This window comes from Carica papaya, chromosome 3 (assembly GCF_054855325.1).
Source record: "Carica papaya isolate Zhongbai chromosome 3, ASM5485532v1, whole genome shotgun sequence".
In the NCBI taxonomy this organism is placed as follows: Eukaryota; Viridiplantae; Streptophyta; class Magnoliopsida; order Brassicales; family Caricaceae; genus Carica; species Carica papaya.
This window is the reverse complement of record NC_142311.1, coordinates 15,019,109-15,046,287: the sequence shown is the minus strand read 5'-3', so window position 1 is coordinate 15,046,287 and position 27,179 is coordinate 15,019,109.

The window sequence follows — 27,179 nt, the reverse complement described above, 5'->3', positions numbered from 1 at the left end:
TATACACATTCTACACATGCACACCAACAAAAGCCAACATAAGCGATCAGGCAAGAATCCCAGTCAAACTATTCTCCACTTCTAGTTACTAGCATTTTCTGATCTCCTTTGATTTCCTTATATCTATAATCCTTATCTAGAACCATAGAAGTAAGAATTTAACATTGTAAAAATGCTTATTTAAAGGCATCACATTTCATTAATAAAGAAGCCTATAATTTAAAAAAAAACTTTTCGGTATTTGTCTCATCATAAAGTAGAAAAATTCTTAACTCTTTGCAGCTTTAAGTGGGACCTATCATGTAAAGGCCTGCGAACTTAAAAGGAAATAAAATCATAAATTAAATGCGGAAGCAGAATAATAGAGTTTGAATTTACATTCCTTACACAATAGTTTAAAATACCCAATAGGGATACGGGAATGTCCATTCTAAAAGAACAAATGAAAATAAAAAAAAAATAAACGAAAAGTAAATAACTGAGCATCCTAGGACGACCTTCACTAGTTTTTAAAGAAGTCCGGGTGGTGAACTATTCATAACCCCCTTGTTGATCGGAATCTGGATCTTGGTCCTCTTGATCTGAAATAGTTAATGAATGGGTGAGCTACACTAGCCCAATAAGGATATCACACTACTCACTGATACAGAAACTGAAGGTTAGTAAAAATTATAAAAACAACCAATGTTGCTCTTAATTTAAGTAAATTCATTTATCATAAATAAAATCATTTATTGTATACTTACCGTTACAAAATTTTTAAAACCGACCTATAGAGATAATAGCTCAACAATATCATAATCTCATATTCAAGTAAGAAAGAACAGTAATTTTTCTTCTTTATTTGCCTACTAGTATCCATGGGGCCCAATAGAGATGTCCCACTACGCATGAACCATTATTCAACATTATCAACTAACTGGTCGTCCCCATACCCCATCCGAAATTAGCCTCAAGAATATCATCCCTCAATACCTCGGCCGGTATGAGGGTGAAACAGACCGTCCCCATACCTCATCCGATATGAGCGCCAAAAATACTAATCCTCGATACCCCGTCCGATATGAGACGATGTTCACGGTAGGATTTCCTATGTACTCAGTCCATCCACCATCTCCTATGATATTCAGTAAGGTTATCATTCATTCATTCACTTAACCAATCAATTCTCCGTTTATATTTAATTTTCAATTTCATAATTTAACCGTAAATCAACGCAAGACAAGCAATACGTGCATCAAGAAAACACAACTGAATTATTTTATCAATTCTAGTATATTATCATGCATTTAAAGCTATAAAATCAAACAATCAGCTAAATAAAACAAACAATAATAAATAACCAATTTTGGCTCTATTAGTAACTTGTAATTAATTCTCGAAAATTTTTAAATTATGCAAAATAAAATATTATTGATAATTGAACTTCAATTCCATAACAGAGAATAAGGTGAGGGATTCTTACCCGAATTGGTGTCCGAAATACCAAACTTTCAATTGCACCTACTGGCAGTCCCCGGGTTTCTTGAGTTTTCTTATGGAGATTAAAACACGCTTCACATACCTAAAAATACCCCAAAAAATCCAAAATTAGTATTAAAAAACTTTTCCGACCATTTTTAGAATTCTGGCACGGCGGCACCACCGTGCTCCGGCAACAGGACCGCCGCCCGTGGCTGTGGTTCGCCTTAGCCTGGCTGTTTTTGGCTAGTTTTAGCCGGTTTCAACCGATTTTATACCCATCCCGGTAAGAAAACACGTTAGGGAGCCTCGGTGGGCCGAAAAAAGTAAAAAAAAAACCTACCAGCGGTGGAATTTTTTAGTGCGGTGGCTCCGCCGACTCACCTTCGCAGTTGGACGTTTTTCTTTAGTCAACCTGTAAAAAACAGAACAGTGAACACAATAGTGAAAAAATCGCACAAAACGAGAAACGGGAAGGGGCTCATCGGAAGCAATTTTGGATTTTTTTTGCAGCGGCGCTACCGAGCTTTACCCGCAGCTTTTGGCTCATTCGTCATTCTTTTTGCTCTGATTTGGTCATGGGGATGCTTGGAGTTAAATTCGGAGCGGATATGAGAATTTTTACCTTCTTTGGCGATCGGAGATGGCTTCGGTGGCGCAGCGGGCGACGGTCAGCTCTCTTCTCCAGTGACTAGTTCTTCTTCTCCAGCGGGAGGCTAGAGGCTAGGCTTTGGGTTCGGTGTGATGTGAGATATTTATACCCGTCTCTCTTAAATTTGAATTATTCATCGCGTTTGATCTCGACTGTCTGATCGTATTTAAAGAAGAAATGAATCTAAACCATTTATCGCGATTTGATCTTAATCGTACGATCGCATTTAAAAAGAGAACGAATGTGGACCGTTTATTGCGTTTAATTGTGACTGTTCGATCGTGCCTGATGAGGGAACGGATCTGAACCGTCCACGCGTGCAGGAATGCATCTAGGCCGTCCGATTGCAGGCACGTGGATTGCTAGCGTGACCTCCCGTGTGGCACCGAGTCAGCGTACTTGCCATGCAGCACGCTCCGGTTTGTCGGGGCTATTGACCAGGCAGTCCTACATGGTGTAATTTTTTTTAATTATGTTTTGGCCCCCAGTTTTCGATTTTTCTTTCAAAAATACCATCTGAATCCAAAGTTTCACCATTTTTTCCCAAAATTATTTTTAATTTCATCTTCAACATATTTTTTCCCTAATTTCACATTAAATAAAAATTTATAAATTTTAAATTTATATTTTTATATATTTTTTTAATTTTAAAATTAATTTCAGGCCAAATTCCAAACCCGAGTATTATAACTCTCTCCCTCTTAAAAGAAATTTGGTCCCTCAAATTTGTCTCTCTCTTACTCAATCAAACAGTTATAGATACTGGGCTTTGAAGTCTGATTCTAGCCACCCCTGCAGTGAGAGGATCCTGAGCCACCCCGGTACGACCTTGCTCTTCTACAATACCATCCAGCACCACCACAATATGATCCGCTGCCCCAGCCATAATACCATCCGGCACCACCACAGTATAGCCCGGTGCCCCAACTGCATCACCCAGCACCACCATAGTATAGCCCAGTACCCAACTGCATCACCCGGCACCACTACAATATAATCTGATGCCTCCACCGTATCATCCAGTACCACCACATGGCCATCCAGTCCATCCCCGGCATAATCCATCCCTAGTATAATCCAGTCCCTCTTCCACGGGACTCAATTCTTCCCATAATGGACTGAGACTACATTGAGAGGTATAAAAGACTAAACTCATTTACTTTTACAAGGAGATCTTCATTCGAAGAGACCAAGTACTGGTTAGCTGAGACAGAGAAGTCCTTTACGACTCTTGGGGTGATTCCCGAACAAAGGGTCATTCTTGTCACCTACATGCTAGTGGGAGAGGTAGGCCGCCGGTGGTAACTTAAGCAGACCACCCTACCCGTTCCAGTCACTTGGGAATAATTCTTAATGGCCTTTAATACATAGTACCTCCCAAAGCATCTCCGACATCTGAAAGAAATAGAGTTTACACACCTAGTTCAGGGTGACATGACAATACCAGAGCATACCCGAAAGTTCCTAGAGTTGGGCTGGTATTACCCTGAGAGCATGATGGATAAAGGCAGAAAGGTAAAAAAGTTCGAGTGGGGCCTCTGTCCTGAGATCAGACAGTAGTTGTATGTATTCGAGCTCAATACTTACTTGGTTGTTCTGGCCAAGACACAGCTAGTGGAGACGAACCTTCACATTTTTCCTCAAGCAGTAAAGAACCTCAGACACTCAGTTCCACACTGCAGACCAACACCTACTGCACCTATTCAATAGAAAAAGAGACCTAGGCCAATGACTCAGGCTCTTCCTCAGATTCCAACAACAAGACGTGGCAGGACTTACCAACACTGTGGCAAGGATCATGGGGACCGACCCTACTATCACCTCAACAATACTCGCCGCATATGTGGGAGTGCCCACCATTATGCGAGGGAGTGCCCGAAGAATCAGAACCAGACCAGATCTCCTATGAAGGGCAGGGCTTATAACCTCACTCAGTAGGATACAGAGACCAACCCAGACGTGATACAGGGTACGTACACCATCTGTAATTATCTTGCACATGTTTTGATTGATATTAGTGTCTCGCATTCATTTGTCTCACATGCTTTTGCATCAAACTTGAATGTATTACCTGAAGGACTTGATTATGTGTTGTTTGTGTCTACTCCTGAGAGTAGGATATTACTGGAGGAGGTTATATATAGATCTTGTATCATAGATATAGCAGATAGGAAATTGAGTGTGGATCTAATAGAGAATGAAATGGAGGGACTTTGATGTAATTCTAGGAATGAAGTAGCTAGCGGTGTATCACGCCACCGTAGATTATTTTCATAAAAAACTTGTATTCAACTGTAACACCCCAAGTGTATTATTATTATTATTATTTTTGTTCAATTTATTTTATTTTGTAATTATTGGAATTTTATTTGATTTTTTATTTAATTTGATTTAATTTGATTTAATTTAATGAAAAAAATAATAATAATAATGATAAAATTCGGTAAAAATATTATTTGGATTTAATTGAAATTCATTTTGGGAAAAATGGGTGAAAATTTGAATTCTGTGGGTGTTTTTGAAAAGAAAATCAGAAACCGGGGGTTAAAGCACAATTTAGAAAAGTTGTGCCACGTCAACAGCCACGTCAGCAGCCCGGTCAGCAGCCCCGGCCAACCAGGACGCGCCGCGTGGCAAGGAAACACTGACCAAGGGACGGGCCACATGTGCGATCCGCGTGCGCGCGATCGGACGGCCCAAATCCGTTCCCGCGCGCACAGAAGGCCCAGATCAAACATGCGCACGGACGGCCCAGATTCACACGCACGGACGGCCCAGATTCACACGCACGGATGGCCCAGATTCAATGAGGCACGGACGACCCAGATTGCATCGCGATGGACGGTCCAGATTTAATCCCAATTAAATCGCGATCGAACGGCCCAGATTCAATCTTGATGGACGGTTGAGATTAAAAGGCAAAGGGTATAAATACCCCCACCCACACCTGACCAAAGAAACCCTAGCCGCCAGTGCTCGCCGGAGAAGAAGAACCAGACGCCGGAGGAGCCGACCGCCGCCACCTGCCGCCGCACCGGAGAAGTTCCTGACCGCCGATCGAGGTAAATATTCTCCCCCTTGCTCGTTTTTCGACGCTCAGTCCGTCTATGGCCAAACTAGAGCTAAACCACCGGCCAAACAGCCGAAAAACCCAGCAGAAACCCAGCGATGTCGCCGCGCCCCTCCTCGATTTTTGCCTCCGATGAGGCCCTTCCCGGCCTCCGTTTGATGCAAATTTTATGCCACTGTGATCACCGTTCTTTTCTCTACAGGTTGATCGGAGCCAAACATCAAAATGCGACTCACGCCGGAAGAGCTGCCGCACCCGAGAGCACCGCCGCCAGTAAGTTTCGATTTTTTGTGATTTTTCGGCCCACCGAGGACCCTAGGGTTGTTCTATCGCAGGGACCGATGCAAGTGTGACTGAATTCGATCGAAAACGGCCAACCCGAGGTGAATCGCCACTGCAAGTGGCGGCGCCGTCGACGTAGCACGGCGGAGCTGCCGTGCCGGAATTATGATATTGGCCGAAAGGGGCCCTAGGTCTAATTTGGGATTTTTTTAGGACACGTGCAGGTACCAATAGTGCGTTTCAGTTTTCCGAGAAAAAATTTCAGGGAAAATTAGGGACAGCCTGTAGGCGCACTGTAGAGCCGTATTCAGACCCCGAAACAAGTAAGGACCCCTCACCCTATTTTCTATCACGATATTAAAGTTTAATAAATGATAAAACGGTATTTCATGAATCAATATATGTGTGAAATTGTTTAAGGTCGCTAATGGAGCCCGAGTATGGTGTATTTGTCGGTCAGTTGTTGTTTGTTCTATTTTACAGTTTTAAATGCAGTATGATGTCTGATATTTTCATTTCATAGTTTCGTGTGCATATATCATTGTTTTATTTATTATGGGTTGAATGACTGAGGACCCGATGTTGTGTGTTGTCTTGTTTGGCATAAACTACTGGTTTGCATGTTTGTGTGTGATTTGATGATGCTGACTGAGGAAAAAAGGAATAAAAGGTTATGTGAATTGATAAATGGATAATGTGGACAGCCTGACTAGATATCCTAGGAGATGGTGGATGGACCGGGTCCGTAGGAAACCCTACCGGGAACGTGGTCTCTCATACCGAACAGGGTATGGAGACCTTTTGTGTTTTGGCGCCCATACCGGATGGGGTATGGGGACGGCCCGTTTCACCCTCATACCGGACGGGGTATTGAGGTTCATGGTTTTGATGCCCATACTGGACGGGGTATGGGGACGGCTCTGGAATCAGGTTATAAATGTTAAGGGTTCACGGGTAGCGGGACCCCTATGGATTCCCATGGATACTTGTAGGCTGGTAAATGAGGAAAATGTGTTATTTAATGATTGAAATGCAAAGGCGTGGTAAGTATTATGTTATACAGTTCATATGATTTCATGATGATTATAATGTTATTGCTTCCATATGTTGTTTTATGGATCTCACCGAGGTAAGTGGACAGTAAAGGATTTTATTATTGATAAAAGAATTTGTTATAAATTATGCTCCATTGGTCTTTTTGTGTTTTCTACCCACCTTTACCTCTGTGGCAGTGAGATAGTGTGATGTCTTTACTGGGCTGGTGTAGCTCATTCCTTATTTAACTATTTCATATTAGGAAGACATTATTCCCGAGCCCATTCCGCAGGAAGACGACGAAGGGGACGCCTAAAGACTCCGTAGTTATATTTATAGTTCTTATTTTCGAGTATCTCTTTTAGTTAGTTTGTTCTTTTATATTTTGAGCACGTTTTTGGTTTTTGTGTAAGGGATGTTAATCAAAATTTTTATTACGCTTCCGTATTTGACATTTTTAATACACATATTTCATTCTAAATTTTCGGGACCGTTACATCAACCCTCCTAATGATGAGTCATTCATAAATTAATTAAATTATTGAACATTTATTCCTTCATGGCAATTTTTCTATTATCAAGTGCTTTAACTCGGCTGTTTTCTCTAACTAGGCAAACACAAGAAAAAAATTTGTATTCAATAGATTCTAATAGTCCGAGACTTTTCGGATGTATTCTCAGATGAACTACTTGGACTGCCAGTGGACAGAGAAGTTGAATTCACCATAGACCTTCAGCCAGGCACTTAGCCTATTTTGGTTGTCCCTCACTGCATGAGTCGTGTTGAGATGGAGGAGTTGAGAAAATAAATCAATGAATTACAAGATAGTGGATTCATCCGACATAGTGTGTCCCATTAGGGTGTTGGAGTCACATTTGCAACGAAGGGAGATGGGATTTTAAGGTTATATATTGACTACAGATGACTGAATAGGGTCACAATCAAGAACAAGTATCCCTTCTCCAAGATCGATGACCTTTTTGATCAGTTATAGGGTGCCAAAGTCTTCTCCAAAATAGACTTGTGTTAAGGTTACCATCAGGTAAAGATCAAGATAGAAGACATTCCCAAAACAGTTTTTCGGACCAGGTACAGACACTATGAATTCTTGGTCATGTTGTTTGGACTAACCAACGCACCAGCCATCTTTATGGATTTGATGAATATAGTTTTCAAATAATTCATGGATCAGTTCATCATTGTATTTATCGATGATATCCTGATCTATTCAAAAAATAGAGAAGAGTATGCTCATCATCTTACTCAGGTTTTGCAAGTCCTCAGAGAAAAGAAGTTGTATACAAAGCGAAGTAAGTGTGGGTTCTGGCTCGAGCAGACTACCTTCCTAGGGCACATCATATCAAGTGATGGAGTGTCAGTGAACCCCAAAAAGGTTAAGGCAGTACTCGGTTGGGAAAAATTAATCTCAGTCAAGGAGATTCATAATTTTTTGGGAATGACAGGTTATTACCGCAAGTTTATGGATGGGTTTTCTAGTCCAATTACTCCTTTGACCCGACTCACAAAGAAAAACATCAAGTTTGAGTGGAACAAGAACTGTAAAAGAAGTTTTTTGAAACTAAAGAAATGGTTGACTACCGTACCTATGTTGGCATTGCCGAGCGGAACATGTGGATATACAATTTATAGTGATGCCTCCTACTTAGGGTTGGATTGTGCTCTGATGCAGCATGGAAAGGTCATAGCTTATGGATCTATGAAGTTGAAGAGTCATGAGAAAAACTACCTCACCCATGACTTAGAACCTGCCGCGATTATGCACACTTTGAAGACTTGACGCCGTTACTTGTATGGAGAGACCTATCAGATCTATACCGACCATAAGAGCTTGAAACATATATTCACTCAAAAGGATCTCAACATGCATAAGAGAAGATGAATAGAACTCCTTAAGGACTACGATTGAGATATCTTGTATCACCCGGGTAAGGGCAACGTGGTAGCTGACGCACTCAGCAGAAAAAGTACAGGTATATTAGCTCACCTAATGGTTTCAGAATGCAGGGCAATAGGGGCCACATAATTGGTGCAACTTCAGGACCTGAGGAGAGTCACATGTTTGACCCACTGAACTGTTCAACTTGAGTTGACCTAGAGAATAAAGGAGGCTCAATCCGCCGATTCCACCCTAGTAGCCCTTAAGAAAGATGCAGAACAGGGAATTAATTCAAAATTTTGAGTCTTTGCTAATGAGTTGCTTAGATTTCAGGACAGAGTGTGTGCTCTATATGACAGTGAGCTAAAAATGGACATCATAACAGAGACCCATAGCTCAAAGTTTACCATATATCTTGGAAGCACTAAGATGTATCAAAGTATACAACCCCTATTTTGGTGGAATAGGATGAAAAAAGATGTGGTCGACTTTGTTTTTAAGTGTTTGGTATGTCAGCAAGTCAAGGCAGAGCATTAACGTCCAAGCGGGCTACTTCAGCCATTACCAATTCCGGAGTAGAAGTTGGAACATATCATAATGGATTTCATGATAGGATTATCTACGGCACGCTCGAGACATGATGCCATTTGGGTAATTATTGACCGGCTCACTAAGTCTTCCCACTTCTTAGCCATCAGGATGTCCGATCCCTTGGACAAGCTAGCAAGAATGTATATCCGAGAGATAATCAGGTTACGTGGAGTGTTAGTGACAATAGTGTCCGACAGGGACCCCAGGTTCACTTCTCGATTCTGGTCTAGTTTTCAGTAAGTTATGAGAACGAAACTGTCCATTAGTACTATATTTCACCCTCAGACTGATGGACAATCAGAAAGGACGATCTTCACACTTGAGGATATACTCCAAGCTTGTATTCTTAACTTCGATGGGCCATTGGGATGATCATTTATCCCTAATAGAGTTCGCTTACAATAACAGCTACCAAGCAAGTATTAGCATGGCTCCGTATGAGACGTTGTATGGTCGTCCATACAAATTGTCGATCTGTTGGGAAGAAGTGGGTGATAGAAAATTGTTCAGCCTAAATCTTGTAGAGGAGACTACAACCAAAATAGTTAGATCAGGAAGAACATTCAAATAGCTTAGAGCAGACAAAAAAGTTAAGCAGATACTCGGAGGAGGGATTTGGAATTTGAGAAAGGTGATCGGGTATTCTTTAAGGTCACTCCTTTCAAAAGAATCAGTAAGTTTAGCAAAAGCTGGAAACTAAATACCTAGTTCATTGGATCATTTGAAATCTTAGACAGAATTGGCATCGCCGCCTACAGACTGGCACTGCCTACAGAACTATCCAGGGTTCATAATATGTTTCATGTGTTTATACTACGTAAGTACAACCCGGACCCCTCTCACATCCTGGCCCACGAGCCCCTTTTACTCTAAGAGGATTTGTCCTACGAGGAGATACTAATCAGCATTGTGGACCGAAAGAGCAGAGTACTCCACAACTGGAAAATTCTCTTCGTTAAGGTTCTATGGCAGAATCACACACCCGAAGATGCCACATGGGAGTTTGAATCATACTTCAAAGCCCAATATCCCCAACTATTTGATTGAGTGAGAGAAAGACAAATTTGAATGAACAAATTTCTTTTAAGGGGGGAGAGTTGTAATATCTTTAATTTATTTTAATGTAATTAAAATTAATTGTATAAATATAATTTTTTAATTTTTTATTTAATGTAAAAATGAAGAAAAATAAGTGGATGATGAAATTGAAAATAATTTTGGGGAAAATGAGTGAAAATTTAGGTTTTGGGGGTATTTTTGAAAGAAAAATAAAAAACTAAGGGTCAAAACGTAATTTAAGAAAATTGTGCTACGTAGGACGCCGAGTCAGCAATCTCGACGAACTGGAGTGCGCCACGTAGCAAGGCACGCTGACGCAGTGCCATGCGGGAGGCCACGATGGCGATCCACATATCTGCGATCGGACAGTCCAGATTTGTTCCTGCGCGCACGGATGGTCTGGATCAGTTCTCCCTTTAAAATACAATCGGACAGTACAAATCAGATCGCAATGAACGATCCAGATCTACTTCTTATTTAAATGCGATCGGACGGTGCAGATCAAACGCGATGGACGGTCCATATTAAAAAGAGACATATATAAATAACCTTCTTCACACCAAACCCTAACCCTACCCGCCAAACCTCCCCGTCAAAGAAGAAGAGCTAACCGTCGGGAAGGGAGTCGATCGCCGCCTATTGCAGCACCAGAGCCACTTCCGATTACCAAAAAAGGTAAAATTTTTCTTATTCGCTCGAAATTCAATTTTGAACACCCCCATGACCAAATTGGAGCAAAAGGACCAACGGATGAGCTGAAAATCGCGGGCATAGCTCGGCAGCGTTGTCGCCGAAAAAAGTAAAAATCGCCTCCGATGAGACCCTTTCCGATTCCCGTTTCATGTAATTTTTTTACTATTGTAATCACCATTCCGTTCTCTATAGGTTGACTAAAGCAAAACACCCAACTACAAAGGTGAGCTGGTGGAGCCGCCGCACCGAAAAACTCCACCACCGGTAAGCTTTGTTTTTTTGAATTTTTTGGCCAACCGAGGCCCTTTAACATATTTTCTTGTAGGAATGTGTACAAAACAAGCCAAAAATGTTCAACTTGAGGCAAACCGCCGCCATGCCAGAATTTTAGAATTGGTCAAAAAGGGTTTCTAACATTGATTTTGGGCTTTTTGGGGTATTTTTAGGTAGTTGGAGTGTATTTTAATCCCGGAAGAAAAATTCAGGGAACCCAAAGATTGCCAATTTGAGTAAGAATCTCTTACCTTATTCTCTATTATGGAATTGAAGTTTAATTAATAATAATACGGTATTTTGTATAGTTTAGAAAATATCCATAATTAATTACAAGTCACTAATTGAGCCGAAACTGATTATTTATTACTTTTTGCTGTGTTTAGCTGATTGGTTGATTTTATAGTTTTCAAGTGCATGATAATACACTGAAATTGGCATGATGATGCGATTGTATTTCTTTGATGTATGTATTACTTGTTTTATGTAATTACGGTTAAATTGAGAAATTAAAAATTAAAGGTAAATGGCACATTATTTGATTAAGCAAATGGATAAACAGTAACCTTACTGGATATCCTGGGAGATGGTAGATGGACCGAGTACATAGGGAATCCTACCGTGAATATTGCTTTATACTAGACGGGATATCAAGCATTAGTATTTTGGCGCTCATACCGGACGGGGTATGAAGACGACCCACTTCACTCTCATACCGGACATAGTATTGAGGGATGGTATTTTGGTATTCATACTAGATGGGGTATGGGTATGGTTCGTTAATTAAAAATGTGAAAAAGGGTTCACGCATAGTGGGGACATCTCTATGGACCCCAATAGATACTAGTAGACTGATAAAAGAGAAAGTTGTTGTTGCCGACTGATTGCATATTAGATTATGATATTGTTTATGTTATTGACTCTATAGGTTGATTTTGAAAATTTTGCTACGGTAAGTATTCAGTAAATAATTTTATTTATAATAAAAGAATTTACTTACAATTAAAAACTGCATTAGTTATTTTCATTATTTTTATCAACCTTCATTTATGTGTCGGTGAGTAGCGTGATATTTTTATTGAGTTAGTGTAACTCACTTTTTCATTAACCATTTTAGATCAAGAGAACTAAGATTTAGAACCCGATCCACAAAAGGGTTGCGAGTAAGATGTCCAATTATTTATTTTCTATTTATTTCTTTAATTTTCGTTATTTCATTTAAAAAGAGTCATTCTCGTAACTCTATTGGGTAATCTGAATTATTGTTAAGGAGTATAAATCCTAACTATTTATTTCGCTTCCGCATTCAATTTATAATTTATTTCCTTTCAAGTTCACGGGACAGTTACAATGAAAGAGATGTACTTTTTATTTTAATTATTGCATAAAATTATTTTTTTTAAGTTACTTTATTTATCATTACATGGTGTGCGTACGTTTAGAATTCTAAGTACGAATTTTTTATCATTACACAATGTATGAAAAAGATTTAAGGAGATAATGGATAGAGAAAGAATGACATCTATTCTTTTAATTTGTTTGACATGACGTGGATTTGAGTGGGAAATTCATAACCACCACAAAGGATTCCATTAATGAAATCGTTGATTGGGATATTCTTTTCATTATTTTCTTGAAAGCCAATAATTTATGATCTTAAACCTTAGCAAAATCTGTTGATCTTAATTTATAAGAATATTTTTTATATAAAAAAAGTAAATGTCAATTTGTAGATTTTAATCCCGTATGTATAAAATATCTTAACAATTTTAAATAGAATTGAAAAAATTCTATAATATAATAATTATAATATCTCTTAGTATAAATATATAAAATATTTTATAATATTATGTACATAAATCTTCTCCAAATATTTTTAAAAATATTAAATTAAAAGAAGGAAAAAAATATATAGATTTGGGTTGTTAGATTTATTGGTTAGAAATGGTTGGAGCCACAGAAAATAAAAATAAAATTTGAGTAGGAAATTAGATTTTATAATGAGAAGTAGTGGTTAATAAATAAAATGAAAATGACTTTCTCCATTGACTCTGGGGGCACCTGCAAACAAAGCATTGCTGCATAGGGACCATTAAAATATCTCCCACCTACAACATGTGTACATGAGAAAAATAATGAAGTATATATTATTTTAAGATAATAAATATAATATCATCTACCATCTTTTTATGCTTGCATCAACCTCTTATCTTTTAATTACTTCTACTTCTCAATCACTCCATTTGATTTAGTGTTTATTTTATGGAGATGATTTTGTTGCAAGCCAAAAAGAAAATCTTCTCCTAATTGGTATTTAGGTATCATGCTTCATGACTTGTAAATTTTTCTAATTATATCATTGACTTTTTTTTTTGGGTTTAATTTCTTTCAATTAAGTCTTTAACTTTTTTATTTTCTTTCAAAATCATTCATCTATTTAATTTATTCTATTTAAATAAATTTTTAAACATAAAAGATAATCTAATTATTATGTAATTTATATTATTTAAATTGAGAAACAGAAATTTAAACATTTGAACCATAATAACTACGTAATCAATTTTTAATTGCATATGTGTCTTATATACTGACTAAATATTTAAATTTTTATTTATTTTATAAATAATTTAATTGAATATTTAATTTTATAAATAAAAGAAAATATTAAAAAAATAATTACAACAATTGAAAAATTAAAAAATAAGTTATGTGGTTCTCAATCTATTTTTAAAAGTTCAAAAAAGAAGAATCTACAAATATCCAAGTTGAAGACACTTAAAAAGGAAAGATTCAAAACCATGGGCAAAATAGGAAGAAAAGAAAAAGAAACCACGGGCATCATTTTAAATTTGAATAATTCCACTTTAAAAATAATATTATTGTTGTTTTTAGGTGAGAATTTAATTTTAATTTATTATATTCTTATATTGCAAATATGGCCGACTGACTCCCTTACTTACCCTCCAGAAAATGAAACTTCAACCTGGCCCCACTTGCCCAAATTGTTTGTCCCAATCAACACCAACTATTCTGGAACCACTCACAATTACCAAATTAATCACCACCGTCTGATTTTTTATGACATCATAAATTATATTTTAATTATCGTATTTATTTCTTTCCTTTTTTTTTAAATTAATTTTTTTTTTTTTTTTTTTTAAAAAAAGAGTGTTTAAGTTTAAGGTGACATGACTTTTACATTAAATTTAGGTAATTTTAAACTTTGCTTTAACTAAATTTTCATCATTTTAAACTCATTTAGAAAAGTTAATGTAAAAACTGAGGTTACATGTTAATTAACGCAAACTAATTTACTAAATCTTCTCGTCAAAATATAGTAATTGATATCTTTTAATTTATGTGATATTTTAATTAAATTATATAGAAGAATATATATTTGAATTTACAGTTATTAATATACATCATTTAGTATATATCTAATTATATAAGAGAACGTGTACTTTAATGTATTGTATATTATATATTTAATTTTAAGATATTTAATAATACCTAAAATAATGTTTTTATTAATTATATAAGAGACTGAGTCACTTATGATAATTGATATATTTTTTTTGTATAATATATTTAATAATAAGATATTAAATAATGATGAAAATAAATTTTTGTAATTAATAACGTTTTAACTTGTATAATATTTTTTATCTTTTTTATTTTACAAAATAACTTACTTACAAATTTATGATTATTGTTTTAATTTATATAAGATAAAAAAATTGTACCAATTAATGATTATAATAAAAACATAAGTAACCAATTTATATCATTCAAATTCAACAAAAATAAATTTTTGTGTACTTACGTTAAATTTTTTTATATAATTTATTTTAAAACTTTGAAAACAAATATATTAAATAGGCACGCGCGTAGCTTAGAAAGCTAATATTTACACAGATATATTAACTATCATAATGTAGTACTTGTTAAAAAAATTATCATAATAAATTACTTTTAATAATAATAATAATAATAATAATAAACATATTGATCGATGAGGACAATGTTTGTGACTTCGTAGTAAAACAGCATCTTAAGGTGTTACATGGACTTGGAAAATAAGGAAAACCTTTATTCAAAGATATTTTCTGCAAAAAGAATGTTATCATACTTGAGTTTGATATGTTCATTTGCCCTCTTTTTTTCTTAAGTAAATTTAAAATCTTTATACTTATAATATCTATAAAGGCCCGAACTAAAAGAAAATGATTTATTATCTAAATGTAAAAGCGAACAATAAAATTAGAGTTTACATTCTTTACACACTAAATTGGAATATCCAATAGAGTTACGAGAATATCTCTTCTATACTAGTTCATAAAAAAAGTTAAACGATAACTATAAATAAATAAATATCCTAGAGGGTTAACCTTCACTAATACTTGAAAAGAGTTAGGGAGTTAAACTACTCACAACCCTCTTGTTGATCAGGATCTTAATATTGATCTTTTTAATCAGAAATGGTTAATAAAAGAGTGAGCTATATTAGGCCAATAAGAATATCACACTAATCACTGATAGAGAAAATCGAATGTTGGTAAAAATCACAAAACAACCAATGGAACATTTGATTTAAGTAAATACATTTAACATTAAAATATTTATTCCATACTTACCATTACGAATTTTTCAAAATCAACCTATGAATACAAGTAACCAGATGACATTTATAATTTTATGTATAATATTTGTAACTCTTCATTTTAACCTACTTACTGGGACCCTTTGAGGTCCATAGGGATATCCCCTTATTCGGTAACCCAGTATCTAGATTGATAATTAATTCAGTCGTCTTCATACCCCGTCTAGTGATGAGCACTAAACATACCATCACCTCGATACCCCATCTGGTATGAGGGTGAACTATATCTCTTAAAACCTTTCGGTATGGGATTTCTCAATCTCGTCCGACTGAGGTAATGTCTGCAATAGAGTTCCCTATATACCAGGTCCGTCCACTCTTTTCCATGGTACCCTGTAAGTTTTCATATATATAGATCCTCATTATCTCAACAACCACCAATCTCATACCAATGCCTTATTATGTATTTACAGATTAACTTAAAAGGCATATAAGCAGGAAATATAGTTTATGATAACCGGATAACCAAATAACCAAATAAATAAATAAACAGTACAGGAGGAACCAAATAAAGCAAATAACCGAGGATACAGTTCAAATTAGTAATTTAATATACATAATTTAATAGTAAATATTTTAAGTAATATATGAGAAAATAAACGATAAACTAGGGCAATCGTACACTGATCAGTTCCAGTTTTACTAGTGATTTGTAATTATTATTAGAATTTTTTAAATTTTTATAAAATACAGAATTATTGATTTTCAACCTTCAATAAAAAAAAATACACTACAAATCCTATAGAGTTAACCTCTGATGGACAACTCTGATGGGATGTGGGAGGCAGCTTTTCTTCGCAACTTTCTTGTAGCGCCCGGAAAGGGGCCGAAAAAAAAAAAAAAAAGAAAAAGCCACGTCGGCAGTCACGTCAGCAGGCCCGGTCAGCAGTCCTGGCCAACCGGGACCTACCACGTGGCAAGACCACGTAGTTCCGAAACGGACCACGTTGGCGATCCGTGTAGGCGCGATCGGACGGCCCAGATGTAATCGCACGGACGGCCCAGATTCAATCAAAAACGGACGGCCCAGATTAAAACAAAATGGACGGCTGAGATCAAAAGGCAAAGGGTTATAAATAGAACCCCCACACCAGACCACAAACCCTAGCCGCCTGCCGCTCGCCGGAGAAGACGAACCAGAAGCCGGACGCTGCCACCCGCCGCCGCACCGGGGAAATTTCCGACCGCCGATCGAGGTAAATTTCGTACCCCCGACTCGTTTTTCCACGCTGATTCCTCCTGTGGCCAAATCGGAGCCAAAATCTCAGCCAAACGGCCGAAGCCCAGCGGCGCCGCCGCGCCCCTTCTCGGTTTTTGCCTCCGATGAGGCCCTTCCCGGCCTCTGTTTGATGCAATTTTTATATCACCGTGATCACCATTCTTTTCTCTACAGGTTGACTGGAGCCGAATCACCAAAATACGAACCTCGCCGGAGAGCCGCCGCACCCGAGAGCGCCGCCGCTGGTAAGCTCCGTTTTTCCGTGATTTTTTGGCCCCCCGAGGGCCCTAGGGTTGTTTTCTCGCAGGGACCGATGCGAGTGTGGCCGAATTCGGCAAGAAACGACTGAAAACAGCCAACCCGAGGTGAATCGCCGCCGCCAACGGCGGTGCCGTCGCCGGAGCACGGTGGAGCCGCCGTGCCGGAGTTGCGATATTGGCCGAAAGGGGCCCTGGGCCTAATTTGGGATTTTTTGGAACACGTGCAGGTACCAGTAGTGCGTTTCAGTTCCCCGAGAAAAATTCAGGGAAAATTAGGGACAGCCTGTAGGCGCACTGTGAAGTCGTGTTCAGACCCCGAAACGTGTAAGGACCCCTCACCCTATTTCCTATCACGGTTTTAAAGTTCAATAAATGATAAAACGGTATTTCATGAATCAACGAATGTGTGAAATTGCTTAAGGTCGCTAATGGAGCCCAAGTCTAGTGTATTTGTCGGTTAACTGTTATTTGGCCTGTTTTACAGTTTTAAATGCAGTATGAGGTTCGATGTTTTCATTTTATAGTTTCGTGTGCATATTTTACTGTTTTATTGATTATGGATTAAATGACCGGGATATTGATGCTGTATGTTGTCTGTTTAGCATAAATTACTGTTTGGTTGCTTGTATGTGGATTAATGATGCTGACTGAGAAAAAAGAGAATGAAAAATTATGTAAATGGGTAATGGTATAATGTGGTCAGCCTGACTAGAAATCCCCAAGACGGCATTCCGAACCAGGTACGGACACTATGAGTTCCTGGTTATGCTGTTTGGGCTAACCAACGCCCCGACCATCTTTATGGATCTAATGAACAGGATCTTCAGAGAGTTCTTGAATCAATTTGTCATCGTGTTCATCGATGATATCTTAGTCTACTCAAAAAGTAGAGAAGAACATGCTCATCATCTTGCCCAAGTCCTACAGGTACTCAGGGAAAAGAAGTTGTATGCAAAGTTGAGCAAGTGTGGATTCTGGCTCGAGCAAACCGCCTTCCTAGGACATGTTATATCGAAGGAAGGGGTGTCGGTGAACCCCGAAAAGGTTGAAGCGGTACTTGGTTGGGAAAGGCTGACAACAGTTAAGGAAATTCGCAGTTTCCTAGGGATGGCAGGTTATTACCGCCGGTTTGTCGAAGGGTTCTCTAGTCTAGCAGCTCCTCTGACCCGACTCACAAAGAAGAATGCAAGGTTTGAATGGAATGAGAACTGCGAGAGGAGCTTTTCAGAGTTGAAAAAGCGACTGACTACTGCACCAGTGCTGGCTCTACCGAGTGGATCAGGAGGGTACACAGTTTATAGTGATGCCTCCTATCTGGGCCTGGGTTGTGTCCTAATGCAGCATGGAAAGGTTATAGCATATGGGTCTAGACAGCTAAAGAATCATGAGAAGAACTATCATACCCATGACTTGGAGCTTGCCGCAATCATACACGCTTTGAAAACCTGGCGCCATTATTTGTATGGAGAGACCTTTCAGATCTACACCAATCATAAAGGTTTGAAGCATATCTTCACTCAGAAGGATCTCAACATGAGTCAGAGAAGGTGGATGGAACTCCTCAAGGACTATGATTGTGACATCCTATACCATCCAGGTGAGGGCAACGTGGTGGCCGATGCCCTCAGCAGGAAAAGTGCAGGCACCCTAGCCCATCTTATGGTTTCAGAATGTAGGTCCATTGGGGCTACGCAGCAGGTTCGCCTGCGAGACCTGAAGAGAGTCACATGTTTGGGCCACCTAGCAGTCCAACCCGAGTTAATCCAAAGAATAAAGGAAGCCCAGTCAGTCGACCCCGCGCTAGTAACCCGCAAGAAGAATGCAGAACAGGGAGTGAGCTCAAAATTTCAGATCTCTGCCGACGGATTGATTCGTTTCAAGGACAGAGTGTGTGTCCCAGACGACAGTGAGTTAAGAAGAGACATCATGACAGAGTCCCATAGTTCAAAGTTCGCCATGCATCCAGGAAGTACGAAAATGTACCAAACTATGCGACCTCGATTATGGTGGAATGGGATGAAGAGAGATATAGCCGACTTTGTGTCTAAGTGCTTGGTATGTCAGCAGGTCAAAGCAGAACATCAACGCCCGGGCGGGTTACTTCAGCCTTTACCGATTCTAGAGTGGAAGTGGGAACATATCACCATGGACTTCGTATCGGGACTACCCAAGGCACGATCGGGACATGATGCTATATGGGTAATTGTTGACCGACTCACTAAGTCTTCCCATTTTCTGGCCATCAGATGACTGATCCTTTAGACAAGTTGGCAAGAATGTATATCCGGGAGGTAGTCAGACTGCATGGAGTTCCGGTAACAGTGGTATCCGACAGGGATCCCAGATTCACTTCTCGGTTTTGGAATAGTTTCCAGCAAGCTATGGGAACAAAGCTGTCTCTTAGTACTGCTTTCCACCCCCAAACCGATGGACAATCAGAGAGGACAATTCGTACGCTGGAGGATATGCTCCGAGCTTGTGTCCTTGACTCCGAGGGCCATTGGGACGACCACCTATCCCTGATAGAGTTTGCTTACAACAACAGTTACCAAGCAAGCATCGACATGGCCCCATACGAGGCACTATATGGGCGTCCGTGCAGGTCACCGATCTGTTAGGAAGAAGTGGGCGATAGAAGATTGTTTGGCCCGGATTTGGTAGAAGAAACCACGTCCAAGATAGTTAAGATCAAGAAGAACATCCAGACAGCTCAGAGTAGGGAGAAGAGTTATGCTGATACCCGGAGGAGAGACCTGGCCTTTGAGAAAGGCGACCGGGTGTTTCTTAAAGTCACCCCCTTCAAGGGGATTAGTAGGTTCGGCAGGAGGGGAAAATTAAACCCCAGATATATTGGACCCTTTGAAATCTTAGACAAGATTGGTACCACGGCCTACAGACTTACACTGCCTCCTGAGCTCTCCCGGGTTCATAATGTGTTTCACGTATCTATGCTACGTAAGTACAATCCGGACCCTTCTCATGTCTTGGCTCATGAACCGCTTCCACTTCGAGAGGACTTGTCTTATGAAGAAGTACCGGTCGGTATCACGGACCGAGAGAGCAGAATACTCCGCAATCGGGAAATATCATTTGTAAAAGTCGTGTGGCAGAACCACACGCCCAGGGAGGCCACCTGGGAACTGGAATCAGAATTTAGGGCCCAATATCCCCATCTGTTTGATCAAGAGTAATGAGGCAAATTTGGGGACCAAATTTCTTTAAGGGGGGGAGAGTTGTAGCGCCCGGAAAGGGGCCGAAAAAAAAAAAAAAAGAAAAAGTCACGTCGGCAGCCACATCAGTAGGCCCGGTCAGCAGTCCCGGCCAACCGGGACCTGCCACGTGGCAAGACCACGTCGTTCCGGAATGGGTCAGTTGGTGATCCGCATAGGTGCGATCGGACGGCCCAGATCAAGCGTGCGATCGGACGGCCCAGATTAAAACAAAATAGACTGCTGAGATCAAAAGGCAAAGGGTTATAAATAGAACCCCCACACCAGACCACAAACCCTAGCCGCCTGCCGCTCGCCGGAGAAGACGAACCAGAAGCCGGACGCCGCCACCCGCCGCCGCACCGGGGAAATTTCCAACCGCCGATCGAGGTAAATTTTGTACTCCCGACTCGTTTTTCCACGCTGATTCCTCCTGTGGCCAAATCGGAGCCAAAATCCTGGCCAAACGGTCGGAATACACGGCCGAAGCCCAGCGGCGCCGCCGCGCCCCTTCTCGATTTTTGCCTCCGATGAGGCCCTTCCCGGCCTCCGTTTGATGCAATTTTTATATCATCGTGATCACCATTCTTTTCTCTACAGGTTGACCGGAGCCGAATCACCAAAACAAGAACCTCGCCGGAGAGCCGCCGCACCCGAGAGCGCCGCCGCCGGTAAGCTCCGTTTTTCCGTAATTTTTTGGCCCCCCGAGGGCCCTAGGGTTGTTTTCTCGCAGGGACCGATGCGAGTGTGGCCGAATTCGGCCAGAAACGGCCGAAAACAGCCAATCCGAGGCGAATCGCCGCCGCCAGCGGCGGTGCCGTCGCCAGAGCACGGCAGAGCCGCTGTGCCGGAGTTGCGATATTGGCCGAAAGGGGCCCTGGGCCTAATTTGGGATTTTTTGGAACACGTACAGGTACCAGTAGTGCGTTTCAATTCCTTGAGAAAAATTCAGGAAAAATTAGGGACAGCCTGTAGGCGCACTGTGAAGCCGTGTTCGGACCCCGAAACGTGTAAGGACCCCTCACCTTATTTCCTATCACGGTTTTAAAGTTCAATAAATGATAAAACGGTATTTCATGAATCAACGAATGTGTGAAATTGCTTAAGGTCGCTAATGGAGCCCAAGTCTAGTGTATTTGTCGGTTAACTGTTATTTGGCCTGTTTTACAGTTTTAAATGCAGCATGAGGTTCGATGTTTTCATTTTATAGTTTCGTGTGCATATTTTACTGTTTTATTGATTATAGATTAAATGACCGGGATATTGATGCTGTATGTTGTCTGTTTAGCATAAATTACTGTTTGCTTGCTTGCTTGTATGTGGATTAATGATGCTGACTGAGGAAAAAGAGAATGAAAAATTATGTAAATGGGTAATGGTATAATGTGGTCAGCCTGACTAGATATCTTGGGAGATGGTGGACGGACCGGGTCCGTAGGGAATCCTACCGGGATTGTGGTCTCCCATACCGGACGGGGTATGGAGATCTTATGTGTTTTGGCACCCATACCGGACGGGGTATGGGGACGGCCCGTTTCACCCTCATACCGGACGGGATAATGAGGTCTATGGTTTGGCGCCCATACTGGACGGGGTATGGGGGCGGCCCTGGAATGGATTTCAAGTGTTAAGGATTAACGGGTAGCGGGACCCCTATGGATCCCCATGGATACTAGTGGGCTGGTGAATCAGGAAAATATGTTGTGTAACGATTGAATTACGAAAAGTTTGATAGGTATTATGTTATACAGTTCATATATATGTTTTCATGATGATGATGATGTTATTACTTTCGGATATTGTTTTATGAATTTCACCGAGGTAAGTGAATGGTAAAGGTTTTATTATTAATAAAAGGATTTGTTGTAAATTATGCTCCATTGGTCTTTTTGTGTTTTCTACCCACCTTTACCTCCGAGACGGTGAGATATCGTGATGTCTTTACTGGGCTAGTGTAGCTCATTCCTTATTTAATCATTTTAGATCAAGAGGACATCGTTCCCGAGCCGGTTCCGCAGGAGGACGACGAAGGGGACGCCTAAAGACTCCCTAGTCACATTCGTAGTTTTTTACTTTCAAGTTTCTCCTTTAGGTAGTTTAATCTTTTATATTTTGTGAGCACGTTTTTGGTTTTAGTGTAAGGGATGTTATTCAAATTTTGACTTCGCTTCCGCATTTGATATTTATAATATAATTTCCATTTTAAATTTCCGGGGCTGCTACATTTCTTACTGTTTAGGATCTGGATCTTGGTCTTCCTGATTTAAAATGGTTAAATAAGGGGGATGAGCTACACTAACCCAGTAAGAATATCATGTTTAACACTGATACGAAAAACTAAAGGTTAGTAAAAATCGTAAAACAACCAATCGAGCCATTATATCTTTTTAAATAAATTCATTTAACATAAAAATCGTTATTTCTATACTTATCCTTATGAGTTTTCAAAACTGACCTATGAAGACAATAACTAGAATAACACTTTATTACTCATTTAAATGAACGATAACAATAAACTTATCTTCTTACCCGCTTACTAGTACCTTTGGGGATCCATAAGGATTCTCCCTACGCATGTACCCAATATCCAATTTATTATTTAACCGGTCGTCCTCATATCCTGTCTGACAATGGGCGCCAAACATACCACCGTCTCAATATCTCGTCCAGCATGAGAGTGAACTATACCTCCCAAACTTTTCCTGTATGGGACTTCTCAGCCCTGTTTAACTGAGGTAATGTCCACGATAGAGTTTTTCTTATGCATCAGGTCTGTATATCCTTCCCCAAGGTACTCGATAAACCTTTCATACATACATCAACATCATCAACGAATCACCCATTACATACCAATATTTCATATTTACAGATCAACAGTAAGTCATGCAAATAAACAATATAAAAATCAAGAAAATATGATTAGGACATTTGCTTCGAATAAGTCAATAGGTGAGAATAATCAGTCAAGTAATCAATGAATAAGAAAGTAATTTAAATTAATAAATAATAGTAATTTTGTAACGGCCCCGGAAATTTGGAATGAAATATGTGTATAAAAAATGTCAAATGCGGAAGCGTAATAAAAATTTTGATTAACATCCCTTACACTAAAACAAAAAACGTGCTCAAATTATAAAAGAACAAACTAACTAAAAGAGAAACTCGGAAATAAAAACTATAAATATAACTACGGAGTCTTTAGGCGTCCCCTTCGCTGTCTTCCTGCGGAATGGACTCGGGAACAATGTCTTCCTGATCTGAAATGGTTAAATAAGGAATGAGCTACACCAGCCTAGTAAAGACATCACACTATCTCACCGCCACGGAGGTAAAGGTGGGTAGAAAAAAAAAAAGACCAATGGAGCATAATTTATAACAAATTCTTTTATCAATAATAAAATCTTTTACTGTCCATTTACCTCGGTGAGATCCATAAAACAACATACGAAAGCAATAACATTATAATCATCATGAAATCATATGAACTGTATAACATAATACTTACCTCTCCTTTGTATTTCAATCATTACACAACATATTTTCCTCATTTACCAGTCTACTACTATCCATGGGGATCCATAGGGGTCCCACTACCCGTGAACTCTTAATATTTATAACCTGATTCCAGGGCCGTCCCCATACCCCGTTCGGTATGGGCACCAAAACCATGAACCTCAATACCCCGTCCGGTATGAGGGTGAAATGGGCCCCCATACCCCGTCCGGTATGGGCGCCAAAATACAGAAGGTCTCCATACCCCATCCGGTATGAGAGACCACGTACCCGGTAGGGTTCCCTACGGACCCGGTCCGTCCACCATCTCCTAGGATATCTAGTCAGGCTGTCCACATTATTCACTATCAATTCACATAATCTTTTGACCTTTTTCTTGATTTCAATCAACCAAACACACACAACATGTGAACCAGTAATGGACACCAAACAAGACAACACAGTATCGGGTTAAGTATAATACCGACCATAATCAGGAAACTATGATTCATGCATACGGGACCATAATATAATTACATCAAACATCATACTGCATTTAATACTGGAAATTAAATCAAACAATAATAGACCAACACAGTATCAGACTCGGGCTCCATTGGCAACCTAAATCAATTATACATTTATAAAGTTACACAATACAGTTTAATTATTTATTTAGCTTTAATACCGTGATAGGAAATAGGGTGAGGGGTCCTTACTTGTTTCGGGGTCTGAATACGGCTCTACAGTGCGCCTACAGGCTGTCCCTAATTTTCTCTGAATTTTTCTCGGGGAGCTGAAACGCACTATTAGTACCTGCACGTGTCCCAAAAATCCCAAATTAGACCTATGACCCCTTTTTGGCCAATATCGCAATTCCAGCACGGTGGCTCCGCCGTACTCCAACGACGGTGCAGCCACTTGCGGCGGCGATTCGCCTCGGGTTGGCCGTTTTTGGCCGAATTCGGCCACGCTTGCATCGGTCCCTGTGATAGAACAACCTTAGGGCCCTCGGTGGGTCGAAAAATCACGAAAAACTGAAACTTACCGGCGGCGGTGCTCTCGGGTGCGGCGACTCCTCCGGTGTGAGTCGTGTTTTGATGTTTGGCTCTGATCAACCTGTAGAGAAAAGAACGTTGATCACAGTATTATAAATTTTGCATCAAACGGAGGCCGGGAAGGGCCTCATCGGAGGCAAAAACCGAGGAGGGGCGCGGCGGCGCCACTGAGTTTCGGCTGAGTTTTCCAGCCGTTTGGCCGGTGGTTTGGCTTCGGTTTGGCCATAGGCGGACTCAGCGTCGAAAAACGAGCAAGGGGGAGAAAAATTACCTCGATCGGCGGTTGGAAACTTCCCCGGTGCAGCGGCAGGTGGCGGCGGCCGGCTCCTCCGGCGTCTGGTTCTTCTTCTCCAGCGAGCACTGGCGGCTAGGGTTTCTTTGGTCAGGTGTGGGTGGGGGTATTTATACCCTTTGCCTTTTAATCTTGACCGTCCATCAAGATTGAATCTGGGCCGTTCGATCGCGATTTAATTGGGATTAAATCTGGGCCGTTCATCGCGATGCAATCTGGGCCGTCCGTGCCTGATTGAATCTGGGCCGTCTGTGCGCGTGAATATAGGCCGTCCGTGCGCGTGAATCTGGGCCGTCCGTGCGCACGGTTGATCTGGGCCGTCCGTGCGCACGGTTGATCTGGGCCATCCGTGCGCGCGGGAACGGATCTGGGCCGTCCGATTGCGCGCACGCGGATCGCCCCCGTGGCCCTTCCCCTGGTCAGCGTGTCCTTGCCACGCGACGCGTCCTGGTTGGCTGGGACTGCTGACTGGACCGCTGACGTGGCTGCTGATGTAGTGCTGACGTGGTACAACATTTTTAAATTACGTTTTGATCCCCGGTTTCTGATTTTCTTTTCAAAAATACTCCCAGAATCTAAATTTTCACCCCTTTTTTCCAAAATCAATTTCAATTAAATCCAGATAATATTTTTACCCAATTTTATCATTATAATTATTTTTATTTTCATTGAATTAAAGTAAATTAAATTAAATAAAAAAAATCAAATAAATAAATAATTTTTTTTTTAATTTATTTCGGTGTTACAAATTTAGACAGTATAAGAATAAATAAACAACACAGCTAGGACAGATATACACTCACCGATTCTGCCTCCACTAGTGACTTATAATTGATTTAAAAATTTCTAAGTTTTACAAATCCACGGTTCTTGGATTTTCTGAATTTTTTCTGCAGAAATAAAAAACACGCGTTATATATTCCAAAATATCCCAAAAAGTCCAAAATGAGCATTTTAAAAATTTTTCGACTAGTTTAGGGTTTCAGCACAGCTGCGCCACCAAGCTCAGTGCCGACTCCACTGCACACGGTGGCGCTTCCCGTTGGTTTTACCATTTTCAGCCGATTTTGGTCAACTTTGCATGAAAACCTACAAAAAAAAAACAGGGTTAAAGAGCCTCTATTGCTCAAAAAAGGAAAAAACTGAGACCTTACAAGGGGAGGGGTATTCTGGTGCAGCGGCTCCGCCATTTCTTTCTTGCGATTGGGGCTTCCCTTCAACTAACCTACAAAGAAATGAGACGAAGAACATGAATGTCAAAAAAGTGAGGGAAATGAAAAACGGGAAGGGGTTCATGAGAGGGATTTTCGAGTTGCAACCGCGGTAGTTAGCCCGAGCTCCGCTTACGTTTTCTGACTCACCCTTTGATCTTTTAGCTTTGATATGGGTGTGGGGAAGTTCGAAATTCAATTTCGAATGAAAAGGGCAAATTTTTTACCTTTTTGGCATCAGCAGTGGCTCCGTTGCGGCGAAAATAGTGGCTGGTCTTCTTCTCTGGTGACTAGTTTGCTTTTTAGCCTCCCCTCTTTTTCTTCTCTGATCTCCTCTCTAGCGGCTAGGATTAGAGTTTTCTGTGAAGAGGAGTTTAAATACTCATCTTCATTAAATCTGGGTTGTCCGTTCAATGAGGCATGACCCATCCTCAGCCGTTGGATCGCTCTTATTTGAAAAATTAATCTGGATTGCATGATCTGATCAAATACAACCGTTCGATCGGGACTGAAGAGAAAATGAATCTAGGTCATCTGTGCGCGCGGGATGCAATCTGGCCTGTTGGATCTGTTAGCACACAGATCGCTCATGTGGCCTCCCCTGTGGACTCGTGTCAACATGTCCGCCACGCGGCGCACGGAAATCTATGCACTGCTAACATGGCAGTTCATGTGGCCAAAATTTTATTAATTTCATTTTTACTCCAGTTTTTCAGATTTTTTTTTCAAATATGTCCTCCCTTATTTTTACTTTGACTCTAATT